The following is a 19,085-nucleotide window of genomic DNA, read 5'->3' on the forward strand; positions in this document are numbered from 1 at the left end:
TAAAATGTGAACATACCTGCAAAGGCTTATGCGGTGAAAATTGTATTTGCATAATATGCAATAAGCATTTGGTAAGAAATTTGAATGAACAATTTTCTCATGCTGACGTAGTTTTCCTGCAACTTCCTGACTGTAAGTGTAAATTTGAGGTTGGATATCTCGATAAAAGTAATGCGTTTAAATTGTATCCTGTCCAGCTAGATGTGACTTTACATTGTCCTTTCAATCTTTGTGGAAAACGGATTGAAACTGACATTGGACGTTATTCGTCAAAAATGAAAATGATAAGGCGGTATATATGTGAAACATCAATACAAAGTCCAACCAGTTTTAAAGAAGAGAAAAATAAAGTTTTACTAATGCTGAGAAAGGTCAATCGTGATGGTTTATTATCACAGGAAGAGTGCGAACGTTTTTATAAGAAAATTCAAGTTGGACAATTGCGCGAATTGCACAGAACCGAAAAGAGAATAAATAAACTTCAAGATTTAGCTGAGGTTGACAAATATATAAAAAAAATCCGAAATGAAAAGTCATTCCTCTGTCAGTGCGGCTGTTGATGGGGTGTTAGGATTAAATACCATCCGCAATGTGATTTTGTCCGACCAATTTAGCTCAACAAGACAGTTCTGGGCGGAGGTATCAAAAGAAATTGACAGACTTCAAATAAGTGTAACTTTCTCTGGTCTGAAGAACCTCTTATATGGCACACATGGTACATACATTGATAATATTTTAGATGTAAGCTTCAATTCGATTTCTTCTCATTTATTTGATGATCGTTTACTTCCTTATTTAAAAACAATTTCAAGTGAATTAACTTCTGCAATCACCAGTGGCTCTCTGTTGAAAAAGAATGTCGATTCCCAATTATCTGCACTGAAGGCAAAATTAGAATCTGGAGATTCACGTGGGACTATATGTAGTTTACACACCAAAGAGTCAACAGCCTCTAGAAAGACGAAAACTGATGAACACTCATGTGTAGTAGATGCAAATAATACTTTAACATACCGTCAACCCATAAAGCCAAGTGAAAATGCAGACGAACATGCGACTGTTACTAACGCGAAAAATGATTTTTACTTTCAAGACTCAGCAGTTGAAACTGTGAGGTCCACTCACAATTACATCGACAAATTAAAACAAATCCGAGGTACTTTGACACGTGTTCAAACTGACGCAACCCCTACTTCTTTGTTTACTGTAAGCACTGTCATGAATTCCGCAGGATCAGAACGACCCAGTGCAGTAAACGAAAACGATTCCTTAGTTTCAGCGAAAATTGAATCTTCCCCAGTAACACGCATTAAGTACACGAAATGTTTAGATATCTCGAGTGACCAGTTAAACGGATCAGAAAGCGCACCAATGAAACCGCCATTGCACCAGAGTCTGGAATCTACAGCACGACCCACGGATGTTCCAAGCATGAGACAAACTAAATATAATGTAAATACTGGAGACATTTTACCTTCACCTGAATCGAAAATGGCAACACCAATGGCTCGGTCGCTCACACAGACGACTGAAATTGCGCGAAAGGTCACAACTTCATCAACAAGAACGCCTACATAACCGGTTAAGGTTATCCTCCCACCATGCAGTCAAAATACCGTAATGTCAATCAATGAAACAAACATTAATTCTGAAGCCATAAACAAAAACATTCCATTAAGACAGCAGGTGACACATTATATTGAAACTACCAAACCTGAAAACAAAGATACATTAGTGGTGTCACGTTCAACTGATGCAGTCCCATTAATGGAGGGTCGGATCGTTAAACAAACGGAAGCCTCTGGCGAATCGTTATACTTTTCTAAACTTATGAAAGGTAAAAACGTGTTTTCTGAAAATTCAGATAATGCAAAAGATACTTTCAGTGAAGCTCATAAAGACACGACGATAGGGCGAGTTCTGACCAGCAAAGTTGCACCTAAATCGCATGAGCAAGAAAATAGTTTTACTGCGCGGATTAATAAACATCGTGATATGAAAGGAACATTGCCAGATACAACTGATACTGACAATACGATAGGACCTGGTCCTGTTTTGTCGCTTAATCCGGAAACTAAAAATCAATCTTTGAATCTAACTAGCTCGTCAAGCAGCCAATATCAAAATACGTCCGTAAATAAAAAATTAGGAATGGAACCGAGATAAATTTTAACTCAATTGTTTAACAAGGTTACCTATAAGCTTGAAACTAATGAAATCCTGTAGACACAAAAGTCGTTAGGAAAAGTAAATATTTGGAAAGTACATATGATATAGAAACTAACTTCCATGCAAAATATGCTGTCACAGAAAAGGAAAGTAGTTTTTCAACAAAAAATGAAAGTACGAATACATCGTTACATACATCTACAAGGAATTCAATTTTAGGCACCATTAAAAGTATTGATACGCGAACATCAATGCCGGAAAGAACACATCATGACGTTAGATCTCCTCAAACACCTTCAAATGTTTCTAACTTGGGATTGCAAAAAAATATCAAACGTGTAGAACATCAAAAAGATGAGCCAGGTACAGTTTCTATCGGAAAATCTGTGACATTAATACGGAGTCAGACAGATGAGAGTACTACAGAATCATTGAATTGTATCCCAACCAGGACATGCCACGAGACAAAAAATATTAAGGCAGGTAATCAAAAATCTTTCTGCACGCCAATAACGCACCCATCGCAATCTAAAACTGAAATTGCTGGACAATCCGATATTGATTTGATATGTAATGCTAACTATCATGAAAGTCCAGAACATTTGAAAACAGATTCACGTGCGACTAACTCTCCACTAAAATTGGACGTGACCATTTACTTTTACCCGAAACTAAAACGTTAACACCAGTGACACGAACTTTTACCCGAAACTAAAACGTTAACACCAGTGACACGTTCGCTTACAAAAACAACTGACATAACACGAAACTCGCAGGACGTCGTGAATATGTCTTTAAAAACAATTAGTGAACTCAAACTGCCCTGGATAGCGCAAAGTGATATAGGAACAGCAAGAGAACATATTCCGACACGCAATTATTCAACAGTACACGAAGCTATGAAGAGTTTAAGGCCACAAAGCGGAAAGAAAATTCAATATCAATCAATGCACCGAATATTTATACTGAAGCCACGAACATATTTTCAGCTTTGGGACAGCAAGTCGCACATAATATTGAAACTAACAAAGAAACTGGAAATAAATCTGAATTTGTGGCGTATCATCCACCTGTTACAGTAGCACCAACTACTGACGAAACTTCAAATTGTTCTAAATTTATGAAAAACTTTTCTGATAATTCAGAATCTAGTGCTGCTATGTTGAATAAAGGCAAATCGACATGGCGATCGCTAATCACTGAAGTTGAATCCAAATTGATGGATTGGCAAGATAAAAAATCAACTCGAACATTGTTGTCAGAAGCAGCGTGTGCTATTAAAACATTTGAACCATTGGTGACAAAAAGATTTCCGGATGACCAAAAACGTGATATAGATTCAATATCACGGAGCAGTAAATATATATCAAGCGAATCACGTGAAACAGAGGAGTTGAATTACACAACGAGAGATCGCACTCGGAAAAAGCACACATTAGAAGAGAAAGATAAAACAAAGCCAGAAAGTTCTAGCGCCTCCAGCTTTCAAATTTTAAATGCCATAGACCAGAACAAATATCGTGAAAGGTTCGTCCCATCAAGACCAAACCTAGTTGTGGATAATGATGGTACATTACAAAAAAGCGTTGCGGTCGCGAAGATGGAAGCAACACAAATACCTGTATGTGTTCCCGACAGAAGCGAATCAGTATATTGTGAAAACACACCAAAATCAAACGTAGCGTTAGATAGGATTCATAATGCTCATTTTATGGTATCTAAACTGCCGTACGAATTTGAAAATGTAAAATGATTGAAATCTTGACAGATCACGAAATGCACGAACTAAAACTATAGCAACAGTTTCCGACGCAGTAAGTACCGTTTCACCAATGGAATTCGCGATGTCCAAGGAAGTTCATGTCAGTTTTACAACATCTTCTAACGTCAGTAATTATTTGGAAGTTTCGGTAAACAAAGAAGAAAATGCAGTTAAAAGTTCAATACCAAAATATATAACGACAGATGCGACTACTCAGGAAACAACGGAGTTTCTGCAAAGAAAGCGATTGTCTCTACGAAGAGCAAGAAATGCAAGATTGGCATTAGAAGCTTCCTGTGAAGCCACACAAACGGACTTTATATTTGAGCATAAATCTGAAGGTAATAATATAATAGAAATGCAAAAGCAACAGTGAGTACCACAAACACAAATAGTGCTCGAAAATCGATTAATGCAGATGCGTCAACTATAAATGGTATTGATGTGATTTTAAATGTGTATATCATCTCCGAGACCTTGGTGTGCAAATGAACAACACTTTGTGTTTTGATCAGCACATCGAAAGAAAATGTCAAATCGCTCGTGCGCAATTTTAAATTCTCAAAATCATTCGATGGCACTTATCACAAAAAACTGCAGAGGTCCTTGTGCACGGCCTTATTCATTTTCATCTAGACTTTTACAACGGTCTTTTCACTTAAATTTCGAAATTATCAGGTTGACAGACTGCAGCAAATTCAAATTCGAGCAGCCAGAATTGTCGCTGATTGTTCGCAAGATCAACCCAAGCAATGAGATCCTCAGGTCATGGCACTGGCTCCCTATAAATGCACGTGTTATGTTCAAGATACTCGTTTTTAGAACTACACGTGAAACCGTTCCAATTTACATCAGAGAGCTGTTCCCAACTGGTGAGGGTCGATACCGACTTAGATCAAGTGATGATAAAAACTTCAACATCTCAAGAACTCGAACAAAGATAGCGGATAGAGCAATAGCAGTTATTGGACCCAAGTGGTGGAATGCTTTTCCAAAAGACTTAAAATGCTCACAGAGCGATTTTCAGTTTAATCTAAACTTAAAACTTAAACATTTGTTTAGCGTTTTCTAAGACAATATTTTTTAAGTTATATAACTGTGCACAGCGCAATTGAATATTGACAAATAGCAGTTGCGCTATATAAGTGTACGTATATTTGTTAGTGAATGTGTTCAATATTTTTGTGAACCTGACTGAAACAATGTGCAAAATCACAGACTACTTCTTAATTGGCAATACATGCTTTTTTGTAAAATATTCGTTTAGTAAATGATAATGTCTTCTCGGCAAATAATGAAGTCTTCTCTGAATGCATGTGCTTATAGAATAATAGGAAGGTGAGTCTTACATTATTTGCTACATGTGTGTGTATATCTTTGAATGTGCTGTTGCGTATATACATGTGAATTGTTTAACTTGTTGTATAACTACTTTTTCTATTGAAAACAATACGCAGGCATGTCAAATAGGTCCTGACATAGTGTCATTCGCAGGGATATATTCGCTAAATTAATAGTGATTAACGAAAACAGAAACACTGATCGGACACCATTTGTGCCCGTTACACATAGAAATACATAAGTCAGGGTGAGTATGTAATGTACAGCTACATTTTTATGAAAATATGAAATTATGAATGTCAACGTTGTCCTTTGTGTATGCTGGTGTTAAATTGTTTTATTGCAAACATAATTAATATGCAAGTTTCATTGTTTGTATTACTTAAAAAAACTACTTAAAGGAAGGCTTAAATAAACTCGTGTAAGTGTTTGTATGACCATGAATTTCAGCATAAGTTATAATTCTGTTTGTTGGTATATTGTATAGTTTTATATTTATAGTAAATCTGATCATTGAACAACTGGAAGTATACTTTAGGGGGACAAACAGGGGTGTTATCTTACTACAGAATGCACGAGGTCCCTTAATGTTTTGCAATTGACCATTGGTGTAAAATATTAATATCACTTGATGTACTGATAAATAATTTCTGTATGTAATTTAATTTGTGCTTTGTTAAATATTGTATAGTGAATGTGTTTTTCCCTAATTTGACTCATTATTTGTGCTGTTACAATTTAATAAGGTAATTTGTGTATGTTACATTTGGTTCTATATATCAAAATACTGATGCGATATAACATCACATTGTGACTAAAAACGATGTAGTGGTACTAACATTTACCGTTCATTCTAGCTCTACAAAGATTTTTATACGATTGACAGTGTTTGTGTAATATAATGATATGTTTGATAATATATAACACCATTATAATTTGTACCCTGGATTGTTAAGTTGGGTTCATTAATGTGCAGAACTATATAAAAATGCTTTGTTACGCTAGTTTACGCATTGTTGTGTTACCATTTATTTGGCTTTTAAAATACTGTCTTATGATAAAGCGTGCTGTTTCTAATTATTCTACAGCTTTGTTAGACAATACGTGCGCTGCTAAATTTGGTCTGCAAATGTGTATTATGTTAAGATGTATTGTTACATTTGGATCTGAAAATGCATCATATTTTGTATATGATGTTTTTTTCATTTTACGTTGTTAAAATGTTAAGCATTAATTTATTGTTCTTTTGCGACTTAATAAATTTGGTTGATTTTATGTTTAATCTTGTTGTTGAGTGTTTAGGTTTGTCAATGCTCTAAGCATATCAATTCGTATGATAAAACATCTTAGTTGCTTCTTCAGTTGTATCTGAATTTGCAAATTTACACTTTCGTGAGGGAATGAATATAGACAATAACAAATGATTTGTGTTTTTACTTGAATAGTTACTTGTGATAATGTTGGTATTACAATTCACCGTATTTTTGTAGTGAATTTATATAGAGAGCATTCTATAAAATTGTATGTCTTGAGGAATTGCATTGCTGCTATTTGGTTTGATAATATACAATACTTTGTACATATCCATGTTAAGCGCACAACCACGATGAATGTTTACAGTAATTATCACATATATATTGCATATTATGAGATTTATATGTATGCTAAATCCGCTTACTATATTCATGTATTCTGTATTATTATTTTGTTTAACACTAGAAACTGTAAATTGTATGTGTAATAAAATTATGTTCTGTTCAATAACAGTATAATGATCGCACAATCTACTGTAGCATTCATACATTTTACTTTCTCGTCGGGTCTGACAATGAAGTTTAATATCACAGCTGAATCTGACAATCCATTTAAACTCCTATAGTTATTGCCGGTAATGAATTTCTGTTAAGCCCATTGTATACTATCAAAAAAGTATTGATATCCGATTTTTTTATGGTCGCTTTAGCGACCGTCTAAAGTGCTTAGTGTAAAATTCAGGTCGGTACGGCCTAGGTATGATTAACCCAATTCCCGCTTACTACGCGCAAGAAAGAGTTGTATAATTTATGCAAGAGGTTTGAGTTCTTCAATTATATTTATTCACAAATGGAAACATTATATTAATATCGTGTTAAATGCAATAGTTTCGAATGGTGTTTTATAGAAAAGAATAAAAAACAATGATCGTATTGTACGTGTCGCGGAGGAGATTGTTTATGAATGATTAAAATAGTCCTCTTTCTGCTTCGTCTGCGTGACGTAGTATTTTCGCTCATCTCATTCATAACTCTGAGACTGGCGATAAACAAAGGGGAGTCCGGGTGAGAATAACGCACTAGTATAAGGTTACGCTTGTTTATATTCACAGGTCTCAATTAATAATACGTTGACCACGAGTTCAACAATTATTACAGGGATACGATAGACAACATAAAAAATGTTTCATTATCGCTAAAACTGTTAAAAAACATTTAAATATAACAAGAATATTCTCTAAAAAAATGTAGTCTTGCTGTTTTGAAATAAGGTTTGGAATTTTGGTTTCAAAATAACTTAATTCAAAACAAAAGTTTAATTATAGTCTTTTTTACTTGTTAGTCGCATATTTACCGCATTATAATGTGTGTTATAATAGGCAAACCATACATTAGTAAAATTCAATCTGCCTTCGCACACAGAAGGAATGGGTCAATTAGGTGCTGCGTTTCCTTTGCTTACTTCAGTTAGAGGTCAATTCTTTACGTAATAGCAATCACAAGGCTCCGGCTTCAAAGGAATTGCGGAGCGTTCTTACATAATAAAAGTCGTAGTCGCATGGTATTTGCGTTTTGCGTCCTATTTGGTCACGTGGTTCTTTTTCGCGGGTGTTTTGGCATTCATGATATGAGGCTATTAATAGATGCGCCTGTCGATAAACAAAGGAAAGTTTGCGGGTTATAACAACGGTTACGCTCTCGCATACAACTCAATGACGTAGTACAGGTCGTAAATCGAGAGATTCGGGAAAAAGTTGACGCTTATTTATATTCTCAATTTATAAAACGTTGAACATAAGTTCAACAATAACTTCAGCGATACGATAGACAAAAAAAATTCATAATCGCTAAACCCGAATATAACAGACAATTTATAATAATAATACGAATGCAATAGTAGAAGGTTAGTAGAAGGTTAAGCTTGTTTATATTCACAGTTCTCAATACATAGACAGTTAGATATGAGTTCATCAATTACTACAGGCATACTATAGGGAACCTCGAAAATGCTTGTTCATCGCTAAAACCGAAAACAACTTAATATATTATATTAAATATATTTTTAACAATAAATGTCTTTTAAAAATGTAGTCGGCGTATACGCTGACTTTGAAATAAAGTCAGCAATTTACTTTTCTAAATAATTAAATACAATTAAACAAAAGTTAAACTTTTGTGTTGTGTTTTTCACTTGTAAGCTGCATATTCACCACATGAAATGTGTTTTAGCATTGTCAACCCACACATTAGTGTGAGTAAATAAAAAATATACTACGGGAGAGCACTTCATATGTGTCCTCATATGCCTTGTAATGAGTATCTTTCTTCACTATCGAAATATATCGTATGTTTATATTTGATTTAAACGCAGTTTTCTTTCGACACATTTAAATCACACGTCAATAGCGCCGTCATGCGAAAATGGGTCTTATGCGTTTCGGCAAGCGTTTGTTTAACCCAAAATGTGCTTTTGCGCAGTCAGGCCATAGGCGATGCTGTTCGCTTTAAAATCACTCAATATGTTATGTTTCTCCTTACCAGAAGGAGGGATAGCTGAGTGGGCTATTTATATGATGGGCGCATATGGAATAAGACCCATTTTCGCATGACGAGGGTCATTACAAATCTCATTGCGAATTGAAAATGCCACATTTAAGAACAATGCTTTTTGATACAAAATTGAATTCAAAATAGCAAACTTGTTAATAATGGCAGCCTATCCACACATTAAGGAATGATTTCCAGACGTGCTGACCAAGTACGGCAAACATTGTGGTATGATAATTAAACGATTTTCTCTTATCGTGACACTATACTATTTCGCTAATGATTGTTTTCTCATCTTGGAGGCGAAAGTGAAATTCTGCGAGATGGATTGTAACGCGTAATTGTAACAGGGCCACAATTTGTGTCGTTTGAGCATACAGAGAGTAGTCCGGAATTCCTTACACTGAACAGTGCTACATCCTTTGAATTGAGCACATACGCAGTGATGTAGCAAAAATTCAGAGGTTGTATCTCGAATCAGCTTATTAAATATTCGAAAATATTCATGCGTGTCTGTTGGCGTTATGTAAAAGTCACTAGATGAAAACTGAAACAGCTACGCCTAAAAGCGCATTAGTGCTCTATACCTATGTTTATGTTAGCGTTGTTGACACCGTGTGAACTGCTCGGGTAACAAGTAAAGCATAAACAGCAAGTTTTATATACTTTTATTCCTCCATATACAAGATACGAATATTATTGTATATTTTGAATTTGTATATGGTGTCAAAAATCAAAAGTTTTGTACACGGAACTTTTATTATGACTTTATATTCTTGGTGAGATAGTCATTTGATATTAGAAAAAATATTCCTTTAATATGATGGTGACTGCAAATTTTCTTTATATTAAGTTCTCATTACCATTTTCATCATACTTTCTATGCTTTCAGAACTTCCAAAAAGCATGTTGTTTTTATTTTGTCTTAGTTATTTCTATGAAATAATATGGATGATAAAAAATGCACACAAAACTCGACCCGTGCGCTATGACACACACTTTATAAAGTTGAATGGCGTGTGTTCATTTCAAACTTGCAATTGATTTTCAAAAATGAATTGCGTGTTAAATTATGCAATAGCGAACATCTTCAGTGCCTTCAGCGCTTTGATTATCCGTATGTTAACAGCTTGGTCTGTTTATAAATGTAACAGACCTGTTTATAAATGTAACAGACACTATCAGAGAGTTTTATGTAATATGATTTGCACTTCTAAAGTTGAGTCTGCATATGTATTGTACGACAGTTGGATCTGATATTAGAAATGTATTGTACTGTTACAGTCGGGTCTTAAAATGCATTGTGTTAGTACGGTTGGATCCGATAATGCATGGCGCTACGTCTGTTTGTTGGTCTTATAACATATTGTACTATTTTTGTCAGGTTTGATGCGGTATTATATCATTACCGTTTGGTCCCATAAAATACATAGTGTTCTATTACAATTAGGTATGATAATGAATTTTACTCTAACAGTTGAATTGGATGTATTGTCCTACGTTTAAGTTCTATAATGTATTTTATTATAAATTTTAATAATCTGCATGAAATACAGGTGTATTTTTGGTAACAAATACAGAGGATGAGATCAAAATTCAGAATCACAAACCGCGAAATTCTTTTCCGTATCACGCGTCTGAAAAAAAAACAGACTGCGCAAAGTGTTATGTACATTAATATTAGTATTACGCAAAGTGTTATGTACATTAATAAAAGTATTGCGCAAAGTGTTATGTACATTAATATAAGTATTGCGCAAAGTGTTATGTACATTAATTTTAGTATTGCGCGAAGTGTTATGTACATTAATATTAGTATTGCGCAAAGTGTTATGTACATTAATATAAGTATCGTTCCGAGAAGTATTTGGGAAAAAAACTGTTTTTAGACACGCACCATGCACAAGTACTTTCATCTCATTAAATCGTTGTTTTGAAAACTATTTTTATTTGTTTTATCGTAAAGAGGTATATAGTAAATGGAATATTCCAATACTGTGTCGTTCTGGTACGGAATACCGTTAGGACCATCGTGGTTACACATTAAAATCCAGAGGGCGACAATGCGAAAGTGCAATAGTACGATGGCGACAATGCGATAGTACGATGGCGACAATGCAATAGTGCGATAGTAAGATGGTGACAATGCGATAGTACGATGGCGACAATGCGATAAGACGGTGGCGACAATGCGATAGCACGACGGACAACGGACAAATGGCGATCACAAAAGCTCACCATGAGCACATTGTGCTTAGGTGAGCTAAAAAATAAAAAATATTTTTAGATCTCAACCTTTAGTTTATATTCCATACAGCTCTATAAGTATTACCTTAGTAATATATATTATTGAAAACACTTGTATTCTCAATTTTGAACCATTTGTTAACATAACAAAGTTTATTTCCCAATTTTAGTCAAAACGCCACTAGTTTTCTCAATCAAAAAGGACCCGGCCTCATTCCCAGAGCGGTGGAAAACAAACACTGTGACAGAAGTGTTTTTATAATGAATTTTGTTTCAGCTGAATTGAAATGTACCTTAATACACTTTATGTGTATCTATATGATTTTATTTAAGCATTTACGATATTACATCCGTTACAAAGAGCACTGATTCTAAATTTCTATTATCTTATGTCTAAATGTTCAATTGAATTCAATAGTAAAGACCTCTATAGGGGGCAGAGCAGAGACGTCTAAAATATGATTTTCTTCATGTGCAAATGTGAAGGTTTCACATGGGCAGGTGTAGATCTTCACATTTGCACATGATTTTTTTTTCAGTTATAACTTCCGTCCTGCCGTATATATCAATGATTTCAGTGCTACAAACATAATACCACAATGCTTTTCCCACATATGGTGTGACACTGTACATATAGCATAATTTTCAAGTCCTGATAAAAGCAACAATCATTCCAAAACTCACTACTCATTAACCTATTTGGCTTTTAAAGAAAAAGAGGGACTGAAAGGCCCAAAGTCGCTCACATGAGATACCAACGAACTGACATGTTTTGTACAGCCCAAGATATCATTAGAACATATGTTCTGATCAAATTTCACGAAAAACTATAAATGTAACTTTTAGAGTTCTAACAAAGTTTTATTGCAGCCATATAAGAATAAATTCCCTGCCTCCTGGTGGCCATGTTTTTCAACAGACTAGAACATTTTTCGAACACATCAAAGATATTGGTAAAACAAATGGTCTGACCAAGGTTCATGAACATAAGAAAATAAATATGACTTTTAAAAATTCAACAAGTTTAAACTACATGTATAGCCATATAAGGAAAAATGCCCCACCCCTGGCGGCCATGTTTTTCAACAGACTAGAACCATTTTCCAACTCATCCAAGATATCATGACAGCAAATGTTCTGACCAAGTTTAATGAAGATAGGACAATGAATACAACTTTAAGAGTGTTAACAAGTTTTTCTAGAGCAATACATGGAAAATTGCCCTGCTCCCTGGTGGCCATGATTTTCATCCAACCGGGACCATTTTCGAACCCGTTCAATATATCATTGCGACAAATCTTCTGTCCAAGTTTCATGAAGATCAGACAATAAATGTGGCCTCTAGAGTGCAAACAAGGTTTTACTATAGCCACATACATGTATAAAAGGACAAAATCCCCGGCCCCTGCCGGCCATGTTTTTCAAGCAACTGGAAACATTTAAAACTCGTCAAAACATATAATTGGGACAAATTTTCTGGCCAAGTTTCATGAAGATTGAACTATAAATGTGGCCTCCAGAGTGTTACAAAGGTTTTACTAAAGCCATTTAAATGTATAGCAATTTAAGGAAAAATGCCCCGTCCCCAGACGGTCATGTTTTTCAAGCAAACTGAACCATTTTCGCACTCACCCAAGATATCATTGGGATAAATCTTCTGACCAAGTTTCATGATGATGGGACAATAAATGTGGCCTCTAGAGTGTAAACATGGTTTTAATATAGCTATATTTGGAAAAATGCCCCGCCCCCTGGCGGCCACGTTCTTCAACCAACCGGAACCATTTTCAAACTCGGCCAAGATATTATTGGCACAAATCTTCTGACCAAATTCAATGAAAATCGGACAATAAATGTTGCCACTAGAGTGTTAACAAGGCAAATGTTGACACCGCACAACGTACAACACATGACGGACAAAAGGTGATCAAAAAGCTCACTTTAAGCACATTTTGCTCAGGTGAGCATAACACTTTAGTATGAATTGATTTGTTTTTTACTTTCCTTATACACTTCAGTGTTTTTTCCACCATTATGAGAATTTTGGCCGTGTCCATTTGGATTGGGAAAATTTGCGGCATTATGAATTCAACTGGGATATTAGTGTTGCTGTTGTTGTGTTGCTAACAAATGCTTCAAAATTTAGAATACAAGTGTGCAATATTCAGGCCTTGACACTTACTTTTTTGAACCCTACTTTCAACTTTTGGTGACCCTCACCCAAACTAGGGTTCCCTCCTGTTCCAACGCACAGCGAATGGGCAAATAAGTACAAGAAGCATACTAGCACACATTTTAATTTAGATGATCCCCCTCCGTACGTTATTTATAACGTTATTTGGGTCCATTATGACTCTTTAAGAAAAAAGCTAACAAGAAATATCTTTAAAAAAAAATATACGGCGTTGATTTTGGTTGGAGTTTATGAAATGTAAAAAGTTCAATGAATGAGATCAAGGATAGCGAATGTCTTTTTCTGTGCAGTTCTTAGCTGCATCACACGCAGTGCGGGATGTTACGCGGAGTTTTCGCTGCTTATTTTACATGATTACATATTGCTGGTCATAAACCTATAGATACAAAACAGAAAACCAAAAGAATAATGGAAGTGAAATGAAAACATATGAGTTAACCGGCCACACGCCAAGTATCCGTACATATTTTAAATATGTATACGCGCGTTCTTCGAACAAACCTGTTTAAGTGGTTTGTCGGGCATTGCTATTTGATTCGATTATTAACAGTATCGAGAATCATCGCGCTCATGCTTAATACATTAGTCAATGTGGTGGAATAATATCTTCGATGTTGTTATATTTTCAGCCTTCAGAGGTTGGTGGCGGTATTGTGTTTTTATTATTTTTTAAGAAACCTTGTTTAAGACCTTTCTTATACTTAGATTCTTATACATTCTCTGTACTTATAAAGTAAACGTGTATGTTCATCAATTGAGAGTTCTGCAGGTTATACTGAATTTTTACAGACCATTATCTGACAAGCTGCCTCTTACTCTTTTATGTATGTTGACTTGGCAATGTGTATTAATGTGATTATAAGATTGGTGGTTTCGCCAAATAAATAACCTATGGACAGATTGATTACAAAAAACCCGAAAGTTGTTCTCTCACCATTGAGAATTCCGATTACACGTAGTATTCATTTGCCGTTAAATTATAGACAATTACTTTTTTCTAAACCTACAGTCAAATTAAGTTTACTTCGAACATCTTTTATTGGAGGTACAATGTGGCTGGGTTCTAGTTCGCAGCGTAATTTAGCTCCGTGTAATCGGTATCCTACAATAAATAAGTGCAACTCCAGGAAGTGTTTATGTTGCAAGTTTTTAAATATGTCCTCTTTTATTCTTTCATCGGTTAATAACCGCAAATTTTCAGTTAATATTAAATCCGATGTCTCATGAAATTCTATGCATGTGGTTTATGTTATTACTTGAAATGTACCCTGCTGTGGTGCACAATACGTTGGGCAGACGGGTAGATCACTTATAACACGTTTTAGGGAACATTTTTTTTAAATTAAAAATAACAATAAATTTTATAACTTCATTTACCAGCACTTTAATAAAACAGATCATAGCGTAACAAATATTTCAATTCAACCTGTGGAGCAACTTATTTTTAATGATAGTACTTCAAGTAAGTGCCAATTAAAAGCAAGGTGCATGTCAGAATTTGAATGGATTAAACGTTTGCAATCAGCTTACCCACTTAGATTAAATGATAATATTCTAAATGTTGGAACAATTTCTAAAAATAAATCGATTAATTCATTTGCTCTGTTTAGTAAACGTCTAAGAAATAAACGTTCACATGGCATTAGGAAAAATGGTAACTTAAGGCGTAAATTTAAACGTCTGCTTTCTTTAAATGATTGCTACACAGTATTACAAAATGGGGGTAAACATAAATTACTAAGTGCACTTTGCTCTCTTTGTGTTTCTTCGTTGGCGCATATTGATAAGGAATGTAAACTTATTTTACTTCAATCTGACCCTCTATATGAATGTGCTTGTATTATTGAATCTTTCACTGACTACTATCTTAAACCTTTTATTGAAAATGTACTTAACAAAACTAGAAATCTTATCAATATTGAGTTTTGTAACAAAGGTCTTGATTTAATTGACCTTCCTAAAATATTCAATGATAAAAATGTACGTCGGTTGATTCCCCCTTATTTCCGCAATACTGAATCACCACTTATTTGCTACAAATATAGTAAACCTGTAAGAAGTATCGTTTTTAATTATAATTCTATTTCCACAGATATAAATGTAATAAGAAATTGTCCTACATTATGTGACTGTACTAGTTCTAAATATATATATGGTCCAGTTGGACATGTTATTACTGGGGACCTTAATTTCATTCAAAATAAAAACCTTAGAAATTTGCTACGCAGAGGCCCTAAGTACAGACTGCCTATTCCTGTTGATTTTGATGACTGCATTAAGAATATCGTAACATCCTTACATGATTATTGCACTAAATGGTGCAGGAAGGAAAATGCTGAAATTACTGCACTCAATGATTGGAAAACAAAAATATTTAGTATGGCCATGAATAAAATATGTTTTTATGATACACATCCTTTGGCCCTACCACATTCACCTAAATTTAATAAACAAAATCTCTGTAAATTGCTTGAAGACTTAAAATCTTAATTCGTCTTATTTCCTGCTGATAAGGCTGCTAATAATGTTATCATAATATGACGAGTGTTTTATGTTCAAACTATTTCACAAGAACTTTCACAAACTACATCATATTGTGAGTACAATAAGCAACCTAATGAAATTATTACCGACCATATTGCCCAATGCATAAAGTTAAATGTAATAGTCAATATTACTGACAAGAAATTGCCATCACTTTACTGGATACCTAAATTACATAAGACGCCATATAAAAGTCGTTTTATCGCTAATTCAGTGTCTTGTACCACCAAACAATTATCAGTGTATCTTACATCTGCATTGAGTGCTATTAGATATCATATAGCTAAATTTTGTAATAAAGTTTATGAAAATAGTAATATTAACCTATTTTGGTCAATAAAAAACACCTTAGAAGTTATTGATAAAATTGAAAATAAAAAATATAAGGTGTCACAGGTAAGTACTTATGATTTTTCGACACTATATACAACGCTTCCTCACGCTTTAATAAAATCCAAACTTGTTTCTTTGATTGAAAAAACTTTTGCTAGAGAGAAATGTTTGTATTTAGCTTTAAACACTAAAACAGCTTTTTTTACTAATCAGATATTAGATAATTACATCATTTGGACTGGTCTTGACTTTTGTGCAGCACTTACTTTTCGTTTGGATAACTTGTTTGTTGAATTTAATGGTAAAATATTTAAACAAATTATTGGCGTTCCTATGGGTACTAATTGTGCGCCACTTATAGCTGACCTTTTTAACCAGGTTTTCCGAAGGAAAAAACTAGTTATTAGATTGGCGAATGCGGGCGGGCTGGCTGGCTGGCTGGCGGGCTGGCTGGCTGGCTGGCTGGCGGGCTGGCGGGCGGGCGGAACAAGCTTGTCCGGGCCATAACTATGTCGTTCATTGTCAGATTTTAAAATCATTTGGCACATTTGTTCACCATCATTGGACGGTGTGTCGCGCGAAATAATTACGTCGATATCTCCAAGGTCAAGGTCACACTTTGAGTTCAAAGGTCAAAAATGGCAATAAATTAGCTTGTCCTGGCCATAACTATGTCATTCATTGTGAGATTTTAAAATCATTTGGCATATTTGTTCACCATCATGGGACGGTGTGTCGCACGAAAGAATCACGTCAATATCTCCAATGTCAAGGTCGCCACGACTAAAAATAGATTTAAAAAAAAAAACTTACAAAGGGGGTTAATTATTTTTGATCATTTCAAAAGTTCAGTTTGAGTTTTCTCCCTTTATCAGATTTTTTTTTCACAATGAAAACCTGGTTTTGTGACAATTTTGTCCCTTGTTTTATATTGTTATGAAAGCGAATTTATGTTAGAATTATCTAAAACTAAGCAAGTAGATTTGATTAATTGTTTTAACCTTACTAGTAGGTACATTGATGACATACTTAATTTAGATAATCCATTATTTGAACAATATATTCACAAAATCTACCCAAAAGAACTAGTATTAAATAGATCGTGTATATCCAATACAGACGCTGCGTATTTAGACTTACATTTAACTATTAATAATAATTTGATCAAAACTAGTTTATACGACAAACGGGACGATTTTAACTTTGAAATTGTAAATTTTCCGTTTCTAGATGGCAACATCCCTAAAGGACCTTCCTATGGTATTTACATTTCGCAGTTGGTACGTTATGCCAGAGCATGTTCGTGTATTAAAGATTTTAATGATCGTAACCTAATATTAACTAAAAAATTGCTAAAACAAGGCTTTTTGTATCATAACCTAAGAAATAAATTTGCTAGATTTTACTCTAAGTATGGTGATTTAATTTCAAAATATAATGTTTCTTTAAAATGGCATTTAAATAATGGAATCTCCCATCCATCATTTTACGGAGATGTTTTGAAGCGTGTCCGCAAAATAAAATATGTTAAACCAAATGTTCATATTAAACTTTTCAATTTAATTAATTTGTTTTTATCAAAAGGATACGATGCTTATGTACTTAAAAACACGTGTTTGATGGTTTTCGATTCACTATATCTTTCTTCCCTTAAAATTTGGAATTATTAGTGATATTATAGGCATTTTTCACTGTTGAATAAAATTGTGTCATTGTGTCGTGTGAACAAATCTGCATGAATACTACATTATAGGCATTTTTCACTGTTGAATAAAATTGTGTCATTGTGTCGTATGAACAAATCTGCATGTAAACTACATTTGGACTCTTATCGTACATCAAATCATTTCTGTCTTCAGTTGTCAAAACACCTATATACTGTTTGATTCCAATAATGTCGCTTTAATGGAATTACCATTTTTATTCATTTGCTTCTTAATATTAAATCACCTAAACTTGTTTTATTAGTAGCACAGCCCCATTAATATTTTTATTCAGTACTGCCCTTGGAATTTGTTCACGTCATTATGTCATTATGGATTTTTGTGACGTCATACGACCGACTTTCCCAGTTGTAATCTACATGCATAGGTCATTGGGTTTATAACGTTCCATTTTATTTATATTTTCTCTCTGATAGGCGTTTCTTGTTTGATTTAATTATTTTTAATTTGTTTAGCAGTCACATAAACAACCAAGCTATGTAATATGGAATTTTTACACCCATTATTGCTGCTTCTTCCTGTATTTGCGCGATGATTATCTGAGATATTAACTATATGATTCTATATTCTCAAATCTTTTCTATAAAGAAGGAATGTAGTTGACAATTGTTAATAGTTTTATTTGATCGTTCGTCAAAAAGTTGTAATTCTGTAACTCTTGTATCTTCAATGCAATTGAGTAATTAAATATTAATTAAATTGAATGCGTTTTAATTCCCTTTTATTATTGTTTAATTTGAGTTACAATGCTATGACGTTAAATTTTATTTACACTTAAATGTATTATGAATATTGCTGGGCCAAGTGTGAGGTTGAGCGCTCTATAACCAGGTTTAAACCCCCAATGCTTTGCATCGACCGTTCCAAGGCGGTGACCCCAGCTTTATTCATATTTTGTGTTTATGTTGGTTTGTATTGTGCTGAATTGTGCTGTTTTGTACTGTTTGGGCAATCGGTCACTTGCCTTAAAT

General features: G+C 34.2%; 1 protein-coding gene across 1 annotated transcript in view; it reads left to right on the plus strand.

Annotated features, from left to right (window-relative positions):
- The window catches only part of LOC127858530 (NFX1-type zinc finger-containing protein 1-like), a 64,313-nt gene that overhangs the window by 24,162 nt on the left and 21,066 nt on the right, over positions 1 to 19,085 (plus strand). The gene's annotated exons all lie outside the window — the stretch shown is intronic.

The sequence above is a fragment of the Dreissena polymorpha genome, chromosome 14 (assembly GCF_020536995.1).
Source record: "Dreissena polymorpha isolate Duluth1 chromosome 14, UMN_Dpol_1.0, whole genome shotgun sequence".
Classification (NCBI taxonomy): domain Eukaryota; kingdom Metazoa; phylum Mollusca; class Bivalvia; order Myida; family Dreissenidae; genus Dreissena; species Dreissena polymorpha.